Source organism: Thamnophis sirtalis, unplaced genomic scaffold (genome assembly GCF_051295495.1).
Source record: "Thamnophis sirtalis isolate CommonGarterSnake01/CBP01778 unplaced genomic scaffold, rThaSir2_p1.2 scaffold_9, whole genome shotgun sequence".
Classification (NCBI taxonomy): domain Eukaryota; kingdom Metazoa; phylum Chordata; class Lepidosauria; order Squamata; family Natricidae; genus Thamnophis; species Thamnophis sirtalis.
Genome location: NW_028261389.1, coordinates 54886790 through 54906568, shown reverse-complemented (window position 1 = coordinate 54906568; position 19779 = coordinate 54886790). Strand labels below are relative to the sequence as shown.

Below are 19779 nucleotides of genomic sequence, written 5' to 3'. Positions count from 1 at the left end.
GGTAGTAGTACCTTTCTACTACTCCTGCTCTTCCTCTTCCCCTTTCTACCCTCTATCCTCCTCTCCTTTCCATCCTCCTCTCCTTACCTCTTTCTTCTTTCCCCCGTCTTCCTTTCATTCTCTCCTCATCTCTCCCTTTCTTTTTCTATTGTTGTTGGTGTGTCTATTTTAAATCTCAGTTTATGTTTCCTTGGGATGGTACTTCCGCCAACCCAGATATAATTTAGTATCATTTCTTATTCCCTTACCTTTGCTAATCTATCCTAACTATATTTCCCGCCACGGACACACTTTGTATCTCTCTATTATATATATACATATATTTGATACACACAACAATAAAAAACACAACAAACACAACAAACATATGTTATAAAAAAGTATATCAGCTGATTACAAAAAGCTTTTGTGCATCTCTTCCATTAATTCATATTAATTCGAATGTCTTAACTCAAATATTTACTATATTAACATCATCATACCTCCACTTTTAGTTGACTACAGTTATTTAAACATCCTTCATCCTTAAATATACCAAGATTCAATCAACAACCACATACTGGCATTTCATTTACTTATTTATAAAATCCTCCATTAACATTAAGTCCTCATATCCTGTTTTAGCTAAACATCCATAATATTTAATACCAAAAATTTCTAATCTTCCATGTATATAATTTATTATCATTCTCCTTTCTTTATTTAATTATATCCTATATCATAGCATTTTCCCCCTATTAGTTAAGATTTAACTGTACATAGTTTTATTTTATTTTTTATAATAATTATTGTTGTTATTAATAATCTTTATATATAGTCCAAAGATATTTCTAAACTTCCCTTCTCATATCCAATTATTACTTATCATATCAACTCAACATTGTATACATTACTATCATTATCAATTTTTATTTAACTATACCTATTACAAATGGATTTAACTAAGTTTAGCTAATTTTGAATTATACTCTTCCATCTATCAACCTGTATCTCTCCAATAACAGAACAATCTTATATCTGCTGCCATTTGTGGGTCCAATTCTCCAAACATCTTTATAAACAAGTCCATACGAAGAAATCTTTGCACCTTCTTGTCTGTATTACCTCTCATATGAGGTTGACGCCCTCTTTTTATCAGCTTGTCTTTAATTCTCAGCAGTGGTATCAAATGTTTTGCAAATAGTATTTCATAAACTATAAATTCTTTGATGTTTCCTCCTGCGCCCTGTCTTTTGAAGTAATTTTTTTCTCCATTTAACTCCTCTTCAAACATTCCATTCTTTCCTCCCTCGGAAAAAAACCAATTGTCACGAATATCAACAAGCTCAGATTGTTTATCTCCGTCATTCTTATTTTTAAATGAAAAACATCCGCAGTTTTTTCCTCATACTTTGTTGCCAAAAAGACCAAATAATCCAATTTTCTCTGAATTCTGTCTTCTGTCTCAGACAGCGTCTGTAGGGCTGAAAGAATCACTTGAAAAGACGCTTGAATAGACACCATGTTTATACGCAGTTAGTATTCTTTCTTAAGAGCTCTGAAGTATTTGCAAGTAAAAGCAGACTGAAAGCTGTACAATCTTATCAGATCTTAAGCCAAAACAACCAAGCAATAAAAGTGTCAAGATGTAAACAGCCAAATTATAGTGAATTGGTTTACAGCCCGCTTGCAGAAAATCAGAAGAGATGTTGGAGTAATCTATCCATTATCCATGTGAATAACATTTAAAAAGTAAGATAACCACCGTCCAAAACCATTAAAAAGATCAAAATCGCCGCTAGATTCTTCTATTCTTTAATTTAAATTAGTTTGAATTTTTAGGCAGTCCATTTTTCTCTAAACAATAAAATGTTCTTACCAGCTGGAAACACTTTCTCTTTCTTTAGGGCTGTTTGCAGTTTCAATAGCATTGTGGGTAATCCGGAAGTCACTGGCAAAGAGGGATTTCCTAGGTCCCCAGAGACTTTGCGAACGTCTCTGGGACCACTGGGTCTCCTCCTAACTTTCACTGTCTCTTCGGGACCGTCCAGATGCTCCGGTACAGATGGACATTCAGGAGCAGCCTGAAAGTCTGTCTTCACACTGCTAAGCCCCGCCTTCTCTCCCCTTTATATTCCCTTTTTAATGTACTCAACCTTTTTTATGTACTTAACTTTTATGTCCTAATTTATGACTACTATTGAGCCCAACATTTCTGCTGCAAAGCAAGACAGTTGTTAAGTGAGCTTTGCCTCACTTTATTGAAAATTTTTGAATATTATATAAAAGTGTATATAAAGCAAGAAAAACAAAAGGTGGTGTGATGGATTATAGTACAGCAGGCTCCCAGGAAGGAAGCAGCACATTCCAAGGAGGGGAATGTGGGAAGAAGAACAGATTTAAGATAGCCACTACCTAAAGTCTGTCCCTGGGTCTATTTATTAGGTTTAGAGTAATAGATGGTTGGTCTTACCTGAACGGTAGTTATCTGTACACTGCAAAGGAGACTCCATGCATGGGTGTTGTAACTTGAGCCTATTAGCCTTAAGATTGAGTTTGAATATTTTGACACCTTCTTAGGCTTGCTGTAGATCAGTTCTTAACGAAGGCTTAGATTAAAGAAAGTCATAAAAGAGTCATGGTTAGAAAGACAGAATTTGATATGGGACCTGGACCGGCTCCTCGGGGAAGGAATGGAGTCTCCTTCGCAGTGCACAACTACCTTTCAGGTAAGACCAACCAACTTTCTCTGTGCACTGCTGGGAGACTCCGTGCATGGGATATACCCAAGCATAGATGTTCAAGGGCAGGCAATAGTCTGGTCCAGGGTCCCTTCTGGAGAGAGAACCCTTTGCAGCATGTGTCGCCCAAACGCCGCCTCCCCCGAAGCAAAGGAGTCCAGCCGATAATGTTGGGTGATAATGAGGCCCAGGTAGCAGATTTGCAGTTATCTTCTACCGATGCCTGAGTTGCCCAGGCAGTGGTAGTGGCAGTACTAGGGGTTGAATGTGCGATGATACCAGTAGGTATGGCTTTGGATTGCTATTCGTAAACAAGGGCTATGCCAGCCCTCAACCACCTACCGATTGTTGCTGGGGACACTTTCCCACCCATCGTAGCAGGCTGGAAAGAAGCTCTCAGTTGCCCGGAATTCAGCTGTTTGTTTAATATAATGACACACTGCTCATCGCACATCCAGCTGCTGCCACCATTTCTCAGATGGGTGGACACGGTGAGAACAAAAGTTCGGCAGGACAACCTCCTGCGCTCTGTGGAACCATGTATTCACTTTTGGCAGAAAGGACGGGTCAAGCCATAGAATGATTCTGTCTGGTCAGATGAGACATAGGTCTGGGTGAAGTGAAAGAGCTGCCAACTCCGAAATTCTCCTGGCCGATGTTATGGCCATAAAAAAGACCACCTTGATGGTAAGGATCTGGAGAGTAACGGATTTGAAAGGTTCAAAGGGGGGGCATGTAAGGGCCTGAAGAACCAGAGAAAGGTTCCAGAATGGGTGTACTACAAGCGGGTGTAGGTTGACAGCTCCCGTGAGAAAACTCTGTACCTTAGGATGATGTGACAGGGAACTGGAGGCTGTGTCGGGAAGAACCGTAGCAATCGTGGCCACTTGCCTTCTGAGAGTGCTAGGAGCCAGTCCCTTAGAAAGTCCATATTGTAAGAAGTCCAACACCTGCGGGACAGTAGCCGAAGGAGCGGTGATATTTGCCTCTACACACCAGTTGCAAAATGCCCACCAGGAGGCCTCGTATGGTGGTGAAAGCATGTCTGTGTGGTAGAAATGACATTGTCAGAGAAATGCATCTCATTAAGAGATCCCTCAAATGCCAGGCAGTTAACTTGAGCCAAATTACTAAGCCTGATTATAAGTGACATAAAATGGCCGCTGCCATTAGTTGATTGCTTTAATCCATCTGCCAGTGGGAAAGAGACAACTTAATCCAACTAAGGAAGGGCTGCCCAGAATTAGAGAATCAATATATCAGCCTTGCAAGGTGAATTGATCTGGAATAAAACAGCAGTAGATTCCCTAGGGAAGAATCAATAGCCATGAGGAGTGACAAGCAGTCTCCCAAAATGGCAGCGCTATCTCACCAGCCCTCAACGACCCAGCACCTGAACTAGGGGTTGAAGAATGGAGGAAAGCCTCAGCTCAGCCAAGGCAATTTGCTGAAGTTTTCAGTGGAAATGAGAGCTGTGTGGCTCCCTGCAGCTCCCGTTGTAGGCAAGGCTGTAGAAAAGAGTTTTAAAACTTCCAGCAGGCTCTCCAGGCTAATCACACTGTTCGCACCAAAAGTAGAAGCAGTGCGGCGGTTAGATAACGGCCAGCAGGCTCTCCAAAGCAATCACGCTGTTCGAGACTTGAGGCAGCGCAGCGTCCTGGCAGCAATCAAAGGAGAAGCGTTACAGTCCTCTTTAGCAAAAAAGCCGTTCGCACTTTAAAGGCAGAGAGAAGAAGATCCCCCCCCCCAGGGCTATTCAAGCTATTTAGGCTAATTAAGCCTGAATAGCTATTCAAGCTATTGAAGCCACCGTGGAGGAGGTAAGCAGATGAGGGCTTACCTTAGAACAGATCGCCAGAGCCCTGGCAATCATTAACTCCCCATATATTACTCACAGATCACATAATTAAATCAAGTTGGTAGAACTGGTTGAAGAATCCAGATGAAGTTCTAACTAAGGCCTAAAACCTCAGAGAATAGTTGGAAGGTGTCTCGTTAAGGCTAGACTGAGTTAAGAACTGGTCTACAGCAAGCCTAAGGAGGCGTGTCCAAATATTCAAACTCAGTCTCGAGGCTAATAGGCTCAAATTATAACACCCATGCATAGTGTCTCCAAGCAGTGCACAGAGAAATACTGTAGGTGTGCTATCCCACTCATGCACACACACACATAGTACAGTGCAAGGAGTCTTTATTAAGGCTTCTGAGCCTGAATTTGTATTCCCCAGCAATTCCCTGTGGTGGCACCAGCTCAACCCGAATAGGTTCCAGAGGCTACTCAAATGAAGCCAACACTAGTCCCCCAAGGCAACAGCAAGTCCAGTCTATGAGGCAAAGACAAGTTCCAAGACAAAGGCAAATCCACATCACTGACTGGCTGCAGCTGTATGCTTTCCACATCTGAAGCCTCAGGGCTGCCTTGCTGCAGCTGTGCTTCAGCCAAATCACTTTCACACAGCTGCTTGGAGCCTTTGACCAACTTTCCTCTTTTTTTCCTCTCTTTTTAATAAAATGTTTTTAATTTTTTCATTTATTTTTTTCATTTTCATAACAAATAACCACATATATAGTTACATAACCAGCATTATTTTATATTGTTAAATATTAACATCAATTCATCTAACCATCAAAAAAGATTATTGTCTCTTCTGCTCCCCATATACCATATTTGTACCCTATCTGTCATTTTCTTCTCCTTTTCTCCTTCTCCCTTCCTCCTTTCTTCCCTCTGTCTTCTCTACTTCCCCTTCCTCTCTCCTTCTCCTCTCTCCCCTTTCCACTCCTTCTTTCTCTCCTCCTCTTCCCCCCTACCCTCTCTCCTAACACTCTCTTCTTCCCTTCCCTTTCTCATCTCTTCCATACTCTTCATCTCATTTACTTGGTGTAGTTCAGCCTCTGAGTAAGCTCCGTTTTATGTTGATGGTATTTATAATTTCATTTCAATAAACATCTTTAATTTTAACATCTTCTTTTTTCTTTGAAAAAATGAAGAAAAAAAGTATACATATATAGCAATTATATTTGACCCCCCCCCCTCCAAACTTACTTTTGGTCGGAATGTGGAGAAGTAATTTTTGTTTCATCTGTACTGCCAACAAAAGGTAAACATCCGGTAAGAGAACAAAGGATTCTAGAACCGCTGACTAAAGGGTTGGTGTTGCCAAAAAAAATTCTTTGGATTCCTGGACCATAATCTGCACTACCTCTATGATGGGCTTTTGGCAAGGAATAGGCTGCACTTCACAAAGACTGGGAGGAATGTTTTCGGAAAATGACTGTCTCAACTTATCAGGAGCGCTTAGAACAAAAATTGAGGGGACAGGATGACCAATCCTTAGGAAGTCCAGGAGCTAATTCCAAGCAAAAATCCCTAGAAAACAAGTCCAATAATGAAGTAAGGAGGGATGGGAAGAAACATAAACATAAACACCAAAGAGGAGATATAGGAAGCATACCCAGAGTTACACATAAAGATCTCAAATGCCAATATACAAAATCACAAAGTCTGGGAAACAAACAGGGTCAACTGAACTATTAAAACATGAAGGTAGATATGATATAGTTGGAATTACAGAAACTTGGTGGGATGAAACCCATGACTGGAAGATACTGATAGAAGGATACAAACTGTTCAAAACAACAACAACCACCCAGATCCCATAAAAGAGGAGGTGGAATGGTACTGTATGTAAAGACCAATACATTGTTACAGAAATGCACACACAAAAGATGAAAACCTCTTAGAATGCATATGAATTAATATAAAAGAAAAAAAAGACATTGCCATAGGTGCATACTACAGGCCACTCAACCAAGCAGAAGAAATAGATGTACTTTTTGTTAACCAACTGACAAATATATGTAGGAAATACACTACCATAGTAATGGGGGACTTCAATTACCCTAACATCAATTGGAACATTAATTCTACACCAAGTGAGAAAGCGAATAGGTTCCTGACCAACCTAGTTGACAACTTTAGTTTTTCCAAAATGTAGGGGAGGGAACTAGAGGGACAGTATACTGGACTTAATTCTTACATCAGAGAAGAAGTGATAGAGGGAGTTGAAACTGCAGGAACCTTGTATGAGAATGACTATGTCATACTAAAATTCAACATAACACGAACACAAGCAATAGAACATAACAGTACCAGAGTCTTAGATTTAAAAAAAAACTGATTTTAACAAACGAAGAGACAACTTGTGAAAGATTCCGTGGATGAAAATCCTAAAGGGGAAAACAACTCAAGAAACTTGGGAAATTCTTATTCAATGTTATATGCCCTGATTAAGCACAGTGAATATGTGATTGTATAGAATGAAAACATAATAAAATATATTTATTAAAAAAAAAAAAAGAAACTTGGGAAATTCTGAAAAATATGATCATAAAAGCCCAGTCCAGGACAATACCTGAAAAAGAAAAACAAGAAATCCAAGAAGAAACCAGCATGGCTACACAAAAATCTCTGTGACAATTTGAAAGACAAAAAGGACAAGTACAGAAAATGGAAAGAGGGACACATAACTAAGGCAGATTATCAGCAGATAGCCAGAATCTGCAAAGACAAAGTCAGGAAAGCAAAGGATCAGAATGAACAAAGACTTGCAACAAAAGTCAAAGATAACCAAAAAAGCTTCTTCCAACATAAAAATAACAAGAAAAAAATCAAGGAAACAGTCCATTAAAGAGAGAAGACAGCAAGAAAGGAACAGGCAGCAGAGGGAAAGCAAAGCTGCTTAGTTCATTCTTCACACAACTATAGAACTTTGGTGGCACAGGGACAATTAACAGGAGCTCACTCTGTTACCTGGTGATAGGGATTCGAACTGCCAACCTTTCTGATCAACAAGTTCAGTGTCTTAGCCACTGAGCCACCTTCATAGCTGGTATTTAATTATAGCAATGAACATCATTCTTCAAATAAGTTCATTGCCTATTTCTTGTTCTTCGTGTTCCTTGGCTATAAAAATGGTACCAGTACATTCTAATTTATTTATTATTTATTTAGCATATGCATACAATGCCAGGAAAGTCTACACATGCTAGACACACACTGCAGTCCTGACAGCTTCGAATACTAGTTCATTCTGTTCAGCGCTTGCACGCTTATCCTTGGTACCCTGCAGGGAAAGAACTGACTTTACACCAATAAATCAGAGGTGCTCATTGTTGGCTCTTCTGGGCTCTTCCACCAGTTTCACCTCACCTTGTGTGGTGGTATTCACTTACTTTCCCTACCAGTTCACAAATGTAAGCGTGAGCAGCTTGAAAATGTGTCTAAATAGGACAGCATAGAGCTGGGGCGGGTGGGCAGGCCCACCCATGATTTCCACTACCAGTTCGGATGAACTGGTCCAAATCAGCTGCATACCACTTCTGGTTGTGATGCCTCGTATTCAGCCAGATTCAGTGTCAGCTGCCACTCTTCACATATATGAACACAACCAGTTTTTCCCCACCCACTTATCTACTCACAATACTGCATGCTTTCAGGTGAGAGGGGTGATCCCATGGGTGCTCCTTCTATCTGTTTGTATTTTTGTCCATTATAAATGAAGTATGTGTTGGATAGACAGTGGTTGGTCAGATCAAGGATGTGTTTGGCGGGGTTATATTTGTTTTGGATAGGTGTCAAGGCTTCTTTGATTGGCACTTGGGTGAAGAGGGATACGACATCGAAGCTCACGAGTAGGTCGCTGGGCTGTAAGTTTTGTTTCTTTATGATCTCTATGAACTGGAAAGAGTTTTTTTACATGTGAGGTGATGGAATCTGCATAGGGCTGTAGTTGTTTGGCGAGAAATTTGGCTAGATTTTGTAGAGGTGAGCCTATGGAACTGACTATGGGTCTAAGTGGAGTTCCTTCTTTGTGTATCTTGGGGAGACCATAGAGTTTAGGGCATCTGGATGATTTCTCTCTGGGAATGATTCTTTGCTGGATCTCTTCGCTGATGGGGGAGGCTTTTATTTTGGATCTAGTGGTTTTTTCCAGGTAGGTGGTGGGGTCCGTGTTTAGGGGTTTGTATGTGGAGTCTTGGAGTAGGTTGGTTAATTTGGTTTGGTAGTCAGAAGTGTTCATAACCACCGTGGCATTGCCCTTGTCTGCTGGTAGGTTTATTATGCTGGTGTCTTCTTTCAGGTTAAGTAGTGCTGTCTGTTCTTCTTTGGGTAAGTTGCTTTTGGGTGGCTTGCTGGTCCAGAGGATGTTGGTGATTTGGAGTCTGATTCTGATGGCGTCGTCAGGGTTGAATTTGGTCAGGCTGGTTTCAACTCCGCATATAATGGTTTCAGTGGGGAGGTATTTGGGGACAACTGCAAAGTTGAATCCTTTTGAAAGGACATTGGTTTCGGCTTTGGTGAAGATCTTATCTGAGATGTTATGCACTGTTTGTTTCAGATGTGGCTGTGAGGGGGGAGGGGTTGGTTTCTGGCGTTCTTTTAGTCTTTGGAGTTTGTTGATGTGTGTTTCTGTCTTGAGGGTGGTCTTTGTTTCAGCTCTCCAGGCGGCGAGTTGTTTGGATTTGTCGCAAAGTGCGGGGACAAACTGCACCTCAAACTCAGCAACAAGATCCACCCTGCACTTTGGGACAAAACCACCAAAAATCCACAAAGAAAGCAGAATGCACCATTAGCCATTTTAAACCCCTCCTATCCTTACATGAAACACAAACCCCCAACCAATCAGAACACACCTCCACCCAATCAGAACACAGCCAAGCTCCCACCCAATCAGCTCAAACTCCCACTGGCCATTAAAAGGAAGAAATAGCCGAGATCTGGAAGCACCAAGCCTGAAGATGACGAATGAGACTTTGTCGAAACGTTGCCAAGTCATTTCCAATTTTACACGGGAGAAAACCCGAATAACCAAAGACCTACATACTAACACCCGGGAAAACCTCAGAAAACATATATACGAAACACACAGACACAGACACAGACACAGACACAGACACAGACACAGACACAGACACAGACACAGAGACACAGAGACACAGACACACACACACACACACAGAAACACACACACACACACAAACACACACACACACACACACACACACACACACACACACACACACACACACACATATATATATATATATATATTAGATTTTTACAACCCCTGGTAAGCCCCAATTATGGGAGGAAGCTAACTGCTTCCATCATCTGTCTATCGGCTCGTCACAAGAGTCCATCACGACAGAAACCCAATATTTTTACTGTTGCCTTTGTTATATTTGTGGTTTTTTTTTTACATTTTTTATATTTGCACAAATAAAAAAGCACAAATAAAAAAAACATATATATATATATATATATATATATATATATATTCTGTGTATGTGTGTGTGTGTGTATACACACACACACACACACACACACACACACACACATACATACATACATATAGTATGTGAAGCAGTGATTGAAAAAAAAAAAATATTTTTCTCCCCACAAAAATATTTCATTCACTCAAATGGAAAGGATTTCCATCCACTCAACTGAAATTTTTTAAATACAATATCAGATAATATTTTATATGTACAAAAACCCAGTTAAGAGATCTGTCTGCCTGACTATAAAATCACACGTTACCCATATCATTTAAGATTTTAATGAAGCTTTAGAATTAGGAACATTTTAAAGATAAAAATGCTGGCTGTACATACAGTTTTTAACTGTAACATTTAAAACACATAAGCAGTGCTAGTTCATCATAAAAGGTATTATTCATCTTTACAGGAATCAAGATGGGGAACATTTTTCTAGTGCACCATAGTTCAATTGCTAGATGATGTGATGTATAGAGATGCTTACTTCTTAGCAACTGAACTTTTCACACCCTCAAAACCCACAAGATCTGATGCACTGTGGGTTTTGCAGCTGGTACATGGTATGCATATAGAGCAGTGTCATATGAAAAATATTTCTCTTCCTAAATCTCAAACAAAGTCACTCATTAATAAAGCACAAGCAGTACAATGAGATCACATAAAATATAGATTTCAACAACTACAGTAGAAATACCAAAAGAACATTGAACAAAAGCACACAACACATTTCTTCTGCCAGAAAAGGAGCTATTGAGAAGCTGTGTCTTCTTGGAATCAGCATTCACTTTCAAAATAAATTACTGCTATTCAGATTACCATAAATTAATGTGTAAGCAGAATAAACAATTGCAATTTGGTTCTGTAAAACCAGTAAATAACTTTAGACATCCTCTTTATATTACATGATTTCTAACAGCAAAAATACTAAACTACACAATTATTTCCTAGAGGATTCTAATAATGGAATCTTTGCACTGACCAAAATAGTTAATTTCAGAGCAGAATTTAAGAAATTACTATTTTCTTAAGTAGCTGAAATATTGAAAAAAAAATTACATGAACTTATTCAAAACTTTTTGGGTCTTCATTAACACTGCATTGTTTTTGAAATATAACGTAAGTTATTTAAACTGCTCCAACTTACCAAGAGCTTGTATTTTTCTATAAACTAACTTGTGCAAATCAAAGAAATGAAAAAGTAGCACCTTGAATATTCTTAATAAGACATGAATTAGATTTACCATATCCTGATCTGATCCAGGGATTGATTAGGAAGCAAGATTTGACTCATATGAATTTAGATACAAACAGGCTCAAATTTGGAACAACTGTCTAACATTTTTGTAAAAAAGGTTAAAGCACAAGATTGCTGGAAGGAATTACGCAGAATGTAACAGAAAATTGGGTGCATGCAAGTTTGCATCATGTCAGATTTTACACATGACTCAGAAATCATCAAATGTTAGGCAAATGTACTTTCTGGTATAAAACATTCTGTTATAAAATATAAGAACAGTCTTTTTTCCTCATTAAAATAAATTTAATCCTCATTAAAAGAAATTTAATTTTCTATACTACATATCTACTGTCGTTTAATTTTCTATACTACGTATCTACTGTCGACCTCACCCCATTGCTAAGAGGTCTTTAAGGGGTGTGCATAAGCGCACCAGAGTGCCTACCGTCCCTGTCCTAATATTTCCTTGTATTTGAATCAATTTCATGTATTCATAATCATGTTTATACATATATCTGTTATCTAATTCATGCTTGATTAAATAAATAAATAAATAAATAAATAAATAAATAAATAATAAATAAATAAATAAATAAATAAATAAATACTGAAGTCTATACATTGAACACAATTGTGATGCCTTATTATTTAATAAGAAGTACTTGGTTGTAAAATTAAGGTACTGCCAAAGTTAGATTTTAGATTACTGTTTTATAGTAAAGAATTTCCAAACTTTGAAGGGAAAATAATTTTATTCTAATTCTTATATTTTTAAATCTATTTGTACCACAGTATTTTAAACTTTGAGCTATCTAGGCAATAAATCATAGAACACTAACCTTTCAAGGAATAGAAGGTTTGCATATATACATTCCGTGTGATTTACCTATTCCTGTTCTTTTTTGCTTGTGCAATTTCACACTAGGAATTTAAAAAAAAACATTTTTCAGCTGCATTGTTATCATCAGCTACATTGAATAGCTACATTGAATAGTTCCACTCTAGACAAGTATTTCCTCTTTAAATGTGAAGAGGTAATACTCTCTAACAGTGACTAAGCTACCTTGTTCCTTCCTTTTGCCCTTGGCAAATTGCCCCTCCTTCTTCCAAATGTAGAAATATAGTCCTTGTGGATAAGTAGCTCACCCCAGGAGAAATACAGACGGAAACAAAAGCCACAGTAGGCAACTATTTGGCCTGCTAGACAGAAATCACTAATCTTGTAGAGTTTAAGTGTCCATGTCATTTTGTAACAAATTGGAGCATAGTGTATGATGTAATGTACAGAGATGCATACTTCTTAGCAACTGAACCTTTCACACTCTAACAACCCACAGGATCTGATGCACTATGGTTTTTGCAGCTGGTGTACAGTATGCATATAGAGCAGTTTGAGGGCGTGATGGAGGGCAAGATGATACCTAATTTTATCCTTGTATTAATTGTATTCTTGTATTAATTGTATTCTTGTATTAATTGGTGTCACCATCTCAAGTATAGCTACTTAATGAAAACACTGTGATTAAAACCCAGCATTTTCAATTAACAGCATTTAAGAAGATTGAGATGATAATTTGTTACTGACTAAGATGGGGATATAAAGCCATCTCCCTAAACATACCTACTACTAAAGAACAATGGAGCACTACTGAAATATAGTACTAGCTCTATTGTAAAACATGGCACATGTGGTATCAGTAGACCTGAATTTATGACCACAATTGAGCTCAAAACTTATGTTGCTAAGTGAGACAGTTAAGTAAATTTTGCCTCACTTTATGACCTTCCTTCCTTCAGTTGTTAGGTGAATCACTGCAGTTGTTAAGTTAGTAACATGATTGTTAAATGAATCTGGCTTTCCCATTGACTTTGCTCAAGCATTCAAAGTTTGATCACATGACCCTGGGGATGCTGCACCTTTGGTAAGTGTGAAATATGGTCATAAGTTACTTTTTTCAGTGCCTTTATAACTTTGAACCATCACTAAATGAGCTGTTGTAAGTTGAGGACTACCTGTACATATATATCTGTGTATGTGGAAATCTACAGTCAGTCATAACAAACAGAAAATTATTGCAGGGCTGTCAAACTCAATGTCATTGTGGGCAGCATTGGGTTATGTTTGACTTTGGGGGCCAGGGTGGACATGGCCAGGGTGGCTGTGGCCAGCTTGATATCACTTGTGTCGGAGGCACCTGTGGGGGCCTGAGCACTCTGCCAGCGAAAACAAGCTCCCAAGCTCCGTTTTCGACTACAACTGCCTCCTGCAACCTTCTGCCAGCAAAAAAGGAGCTCGGAAGCCCATTTTTGCTGGCAAAGTGTTCGGGCACCTGCAGGTGCCGACACAAGTGATGTCAAGCTGGCCACACACCCCCAGCCCCCCCCCCAAGGTCAAACACACACAGCCCTCCTGAGCACCGTTTCCACTGGGAGAGGCACCATGGGCCGGTCCTTTTCTGTTTCCGGGGTGGTCCCGCGGGCCAGATCTAAGCACCCATGGGCCCGAGTTTGACACACCTGCTCTATTGGGATCTAAAGATGCATCATGATATTGTAAGACTTATTTACTTATTTCTCATGTCAGGAAACAAATAGGAAATCCAAGACTTGCACTGCAAACATATGTTTCATTTTAGTATTTCCATGAAGTATACAGTAGATTTTATGAAACAATCTGAAGATAAACCATAATAAGACTTTCAAAACAGGATTAAAAAGAAGTGCTTTGCAAAACACTGGAGCATGAATGAAGCCTTTTCTTCAAATCATGACATCTAATGTGTCTTTTACAAGACTTTTGCAGATGCTTAAAAACCAGCTAGTTTGGCAATCATGTACATGCACAGTTAAATCAAGTATGGGTGCATGAAACCTTATATTATGCACATTAAGACCACTTCATCATCACACTTTTAAAAATAAAATTTCTGAGGTATTTGGAAAAGGATAAGTAATGTATAAACATAACTGGGAATACTTCAGATTTGACAAAAGTTGATGTATTTAATTCTTAAAAAGTACAGTATTAACAAAGCTTTATTTAACATTTGTTACATAGAAAATGAACCTTTATATTAACAAAATGCACACATATTAAATTAGAAGAGTTTCTAATGAACTCTTAATAACAGAAAGTTACTTTCCAGTTTGCAGTGCAGACAGGGGAGAAAGAATCAAAACACTGAATCGAAACAATGGAAAACTTAATATTGCATAATATTGTATGTTATTACAATACAAGCTAGTTCAACCATAATACATTCTTAATACACATCTGAAATAGCAATAGCACTTAGATTTATATACTGCTTCACAGTGCTTTACGGTTTGCAGAGTTAGCATATTGCACCCAACAAGTTGCTCAGATTCAAATTCCTGGAGTGAGCAATGAGTTAGCCTGCCGTATTGCATTCTAACCACTGCGCCAGCACAGATGCTGACAAATCCAAAATAGCAAGGCAGTATAGAGAAATTTAAGTTCAAGCAATTCAGTACTCAGAGGGCATCAAGTAAACATTTGAAACAGCTAACCAGGGCCGTTGTTTTATGTATTACAATTATTCATTAGCATTTTCAATGCTTCAGATTCTATTACAAAATGGTTCTTTGGAGCATGTGGAAATGCAGACATAGTACTCTTTAAAGCAGCCGTGAGTTTTTGTAGGATCGTGTAGCAGTTGTAGAGGTGAATTGTATAATCTTGGGAAACGATAGCGATGCTTTTGGGAACTTCAGACAGATGCTGCATTTTTACTCCAGCATATTCTAAAGTGGAAGTTCCCAATCTTGGCAAGTTTAAGAGGCATGGATTTCAACTCCCTGGCTGGGAAATTTTGAGATTAAGTCCATGTGTCTTAAAGTTGCCAAGATTGGGAACTCTGCCCTAGAGACCTTTTCGGAATTATTTTTAAGTATTGCTCAACTCTAGTATTTTTACCTTGCCTTTCAAGATTTAAATTTTCCCAGTTATATAAAGAATTCTTAATAAAAAATACCATTACAAATGTATAAAATATTTGCAAGTCTACAATCCTGTTTAACATTTCCCCAGAAACTAGGTAGCAAAGGTCCCGCAGACGGAGAGAAAAGAAGAATATCTTTCTCCCCACTTTTTGCTATGTTCCTTCCTATAAGGTAGTTGGATGTAATGGTCTGGGCTGGACAATCAGATGAAAGAGTCCAGGTGAGCAGGTTTCTCTGATTGCCAGCTGCTGACTCCAAGTGAAGTAATTACAATTAATAACTCATGTCTTTTGTATAAAAGCTTTCAATATCTGGATATATCGAAATTCTAGGAATATTTGACTCACATTACACTACCAATGCTACTGAAAGAACCACATAAGAAAAAGCTGCTTCTGATAATTATAGAAATAGTTAAAAATATTATTAAACCACAAAAATACTGTAATAAACTAATTCATGCTTTCCCTCCTACTCCTCTCATGCCCAAATTGATAGTGCATCTAGCTAAGAAAAGTAATGTACAAATTAAGGATCAATGCAAATCCATTGATATGAGCCATGTGTGGATGCCTCAAATATTTTAGAAACCAACAAATTGTTCCATTTTGGAATTAGTGACTTTGCCACATCCCTAATGAATATTAGTTTAGAAAAGATAGGAGGAGAACGAGACATACATCTGCTAATAATTTTGGCAAGGAAACATATAAAAGGTTTGGATTATAACATACAGTATGGGGAAGGTATAGCACATGGATTGATGGCATTCAGCCTCAGTTCTCCATTAATTTCATCCATTCACTTAACTGGTGAATAGCTATTCTATGCAACCGCTGCTCCTACTTATATATCTTAATAAGGGCACCGGATGAGTGTTTAGTTTTTATTGAACTATGGAGTCTGTCATCTGCACTTCTATAACTGTTACATTTGGTTCTGCAACCCAACAAGACAGACACAGACTTCAGAGGATAATCAGAACTGCAGAAAAAGGCTTCCGGTGGTGACGTCATTGTGCTTAGAGCTGGGTAAGGGAGCTCTCCTAACCCCTAACTCTAACCTCTTCATTTGGGCTCTTTTTTGGAGCACTTTTTTGGAGCACCCGAAGAGATCATCAGATCAAAGGGGATACTCTGTAGACGCTGGGGTGATAAGGCAAATCCCCTGCGGATAGGAGAAACCTCCTAAACGGGCGAAGAAATATCCGATCTTTCGGTTAGGACCTTAGCAATGGTGGCCACATAGAAGGAAGAACAGAGATAGAAGCAGTTGAAATCGGATGCTTGTTATTATTGCTGACAATCCAGTGAGGAGAGCAACGCGAAACTGGCAGAGAGGGTGAGCTGGAAGAAGAAGTAGCCGGGAGAGAGGCTGTTTTTACAGTACAATTTTGCCGAGAAGGAGCAGAGCAGAGAGGCTGTGTTACAGGAAGGGACAGCTGGAAGAGTCTAACGATCAGCCACAGTAAGAACGAAAACCCGACATGGACTTCAGAAGATAAAATTTGCCGAAAAGAGTTGGAAGGTTCAAAGAAATGACTGCTTAATAGGCGGGTTGGTAAACGGAGTTCCCTTTTTTTTCTGCTCACCAGTCCTTCTGCTGCTGTGTTGAACTTTTAAGTATTTGATATTTATCTGACTAGGAGCTTGGAACAGTGCCAGAGACAATAAATAGAGATCTGTCTGGAAATAGACTTTTGCTTCATGGATATTAATAGTGACACTAAGGAGAGAGTGACACCTAGTGGACTGTAAATTTGAATGGTGAAGCTTGTCGTAAGAGAACATAGAGAGACTAATTATTAGAATTGAATACTTGTATAACCGATAAAATTGAGAAACATTTATTGATATAATATAAGAGTGTGATATATAAATTTATAATATATATTAATCAAATTAATTAAATAGAATACTACATAGGAATGTTTAAGTATTGAAAGGTGATATCAAGGAAGGTTAATAGTTGAATTGTTGCTCAATATTAGATTATACAATTATTGATATTATTGATATTACTGATAAAGTATAAACAAGGTAAAAGTTATAGCCAATTGTGAGCAAGGACAAATAGGGGGTTAAAAATGGCAACCTCAGTAAAATTAGGGAAAAAGACCATACCCAATGTGAGATCAGCAACACCCCCCTCCTCAAATCAAAGGTCAATCGAGAGTGCGTGGGGGTTACAGAAAGCTGAAAAGATGGCAGAATCAGCGGGACCAGCACCAACGATGCAGAACATGCAATCGATGCTCCAATTGATACAGGAGACTTTGGCAAAAAGCCAAGAAGAGTCAAGGAAGAATCATAAAGAATTAAAAAATGAAATGGGAGAATTGAAAGGAACTATCAAGAATGTAGATGATAAAGTCGAAAAGATACAGAATGCCTTAGCAATCAATGAACAGAAAATTCAATGTATGGAAGAAAAAATACAACATTCAGATCAGAAGATGGGAAAGATGGAAATAGAATATAGACAACTTAATAAGGAATTAGAATTATCAATAATCCCACTTGAAAACGAAAAAGCGGCATTCTACCTAAGATTTCAAAACATACCGGAAGAGGAGGAAGACCTGAAAGAAAAAATGATTAATACCCTCACTGAATTTCTGCAAAAAAAAAGAACAGGAAGTGAGAGGGAATATTGATGAGGTTTATGGGGTGAATACTAACTACGCAAGAAGAAATAGACTCCCGAGAGAAGTGCATGTAAGGTTCGTTAAGAAAACTGCCAGAGATGAAGTGTATAAAAAAACTAGAGAAGAGACTATTATACTACAGGGAAAAGAGCTGACCACGCTTAAACAGATCCCACGGAGAATTCGGGAACAACGTAGGCAATACCAATTCTTAACAAATGAGTTAAATAAAAATAGAATAATGTACAGATGGTTGGTACTAGAAGGGGTTATATGGTTTTATGTTTTTGAAGTTTTGGGGTTTGTGCCAGTGGTGAAATAAGACCGGTACACCCTGGTACGGGCATACCGGTGCCTGCTGGGAGCACCAGGTACCGTTCTGGTGTGGTGCTCTGGAGGGCCCACCCACTCTCCTTATTTGTATTTGAGCCGATTGGGACTTACGTGCATGGAGCACCTGCCTGAGCAGCTGGAGCGTCGTGGAGTGTCAAGGGCGGTAAGTACACATGTGTGTGCCAAATAGAGCCAAACTTCACTAGGGTCATTATCTCATTATCTCTATCTGGTAGAAATGTGGAATGAGCCTCAGTCAGGTTTCTTTGTTAGCAGAAAGAAAGAAAAACAGCACAGCAATTTAGGGCTAGAAAACTACTCGGATGTCATCTAGTCCAACCCCCTGCTGCAGCAGGAAACCTTACATTGTATGGATTATTTTGGTCCTCTAACAGAGAGGAAAATTGCCAGAAAGGAGGAGGAGTTTACTAGGACAAGGCTGCCATACAGAGGAAGGCAGAGATAGTCCTTGACATGACTACAATTGAGCCCAAAATTTTCTTTGCTAAGCAAGAGCTTTAAGTGTGCTTCACCATTTTACCCAATCCATGATATCTCCTGGTGAGTGACATCAAGTTGGCCATGCCCACCCAGGCACATGACCGCCAAGCCACTCTCATCCAATCACATGACTGCCAAGCCACTCCCACCTGGTCACATGATTGCCAAGCCATTCCCACAAAATAGGCCACACCTACAGAATAGGTTCTAAAAAAAATGAACACCCCCACACTGCTGTACATTGTACGAGACAAAGAGGGCCGTGAAAATATTTACAGACACCTCGCATCCTGGACATCAATTGTTTCAACTCCTACCCTCAAAACAACGCTATAGAGCACTGCACACCAAAACAACTAGACACAAGAACAGTTTTTTCCCAAACACCATCATTCTGTTAAATAATTCCCTTGCCACTGTCAAAATATTTACTAAGATTGCATTACTATTACTATTAGTCTTCTCATTGTTCCTATCACCCATCATCTCCCAGTTATGACTGCAGGACTGTAACTTTGTTTCTTGTATCCTTACAATTTATGTTGATATTGATTGTTCCCTGATTGCTTATTTGGACCCTATGACTATCATTAAGTGTTGTACCTTATGATTCTTGACTAACGTATCTTGTTTTTTGGTGCATACAAATTCCTTGTGTGTCCAATCACACTTGGCCAATAAGGAATTCTATTCTATTCTATTCTATTCTATTCTATTCTATTCTTATGCATGAACACAAATTTAAATTATTTGTATAGACCCAGAATATAGAATGTAATAATAATCTATCTGTATATATGTATGTATGTATGTGTGTATGTGTATGTGTATATATTCTGAGGTTTTTGTGTGTGTTTGTATGTAGGCCTTTGGTTATTCGGGATTTCTCCCGCATAAAATTGGAAGTGTCTTGGCGACATTTCGACAAAGTCTCATTCATCATCTTCAGGCTGGTTTGCTCGGCTTCGGGCTTCTATGAGCAATGTGAGATTGCAGTTGTTTCTTTCTTTAGACTGCCAGTGGGGGTGTGAGCTGAT

At 38.8% G+C, this 19779-nt stretch overlaps 1 long non-coding RNA gene across 1 annotated transcript in view; it reads right to left on the bottom strand.

The window, feature by feature from the left end:
- Positions 1 to 2999: 2999 nt before the first annotated feature.
- The window catches only part of LOC148044149 (uncharacterized), a 219774-nt gene continuing 202994 nt past the window's right edge, over positions 3000 to 19779 (bottom strand). Inside the window, exons 3-4 of the long non-coding RNA XR_015697776.1 lie at positions 12138 to 12219; positions 3000 to 3765 (exon numbers count right to left, since the gene is read on the bottom strand). This is a non-coding gene — a long non-coding RNA (uncharacterized LOC148044149). The remainder of the gene's footprint in view (positions 3766 to 12137; positions 12220 to 19779) is intronic.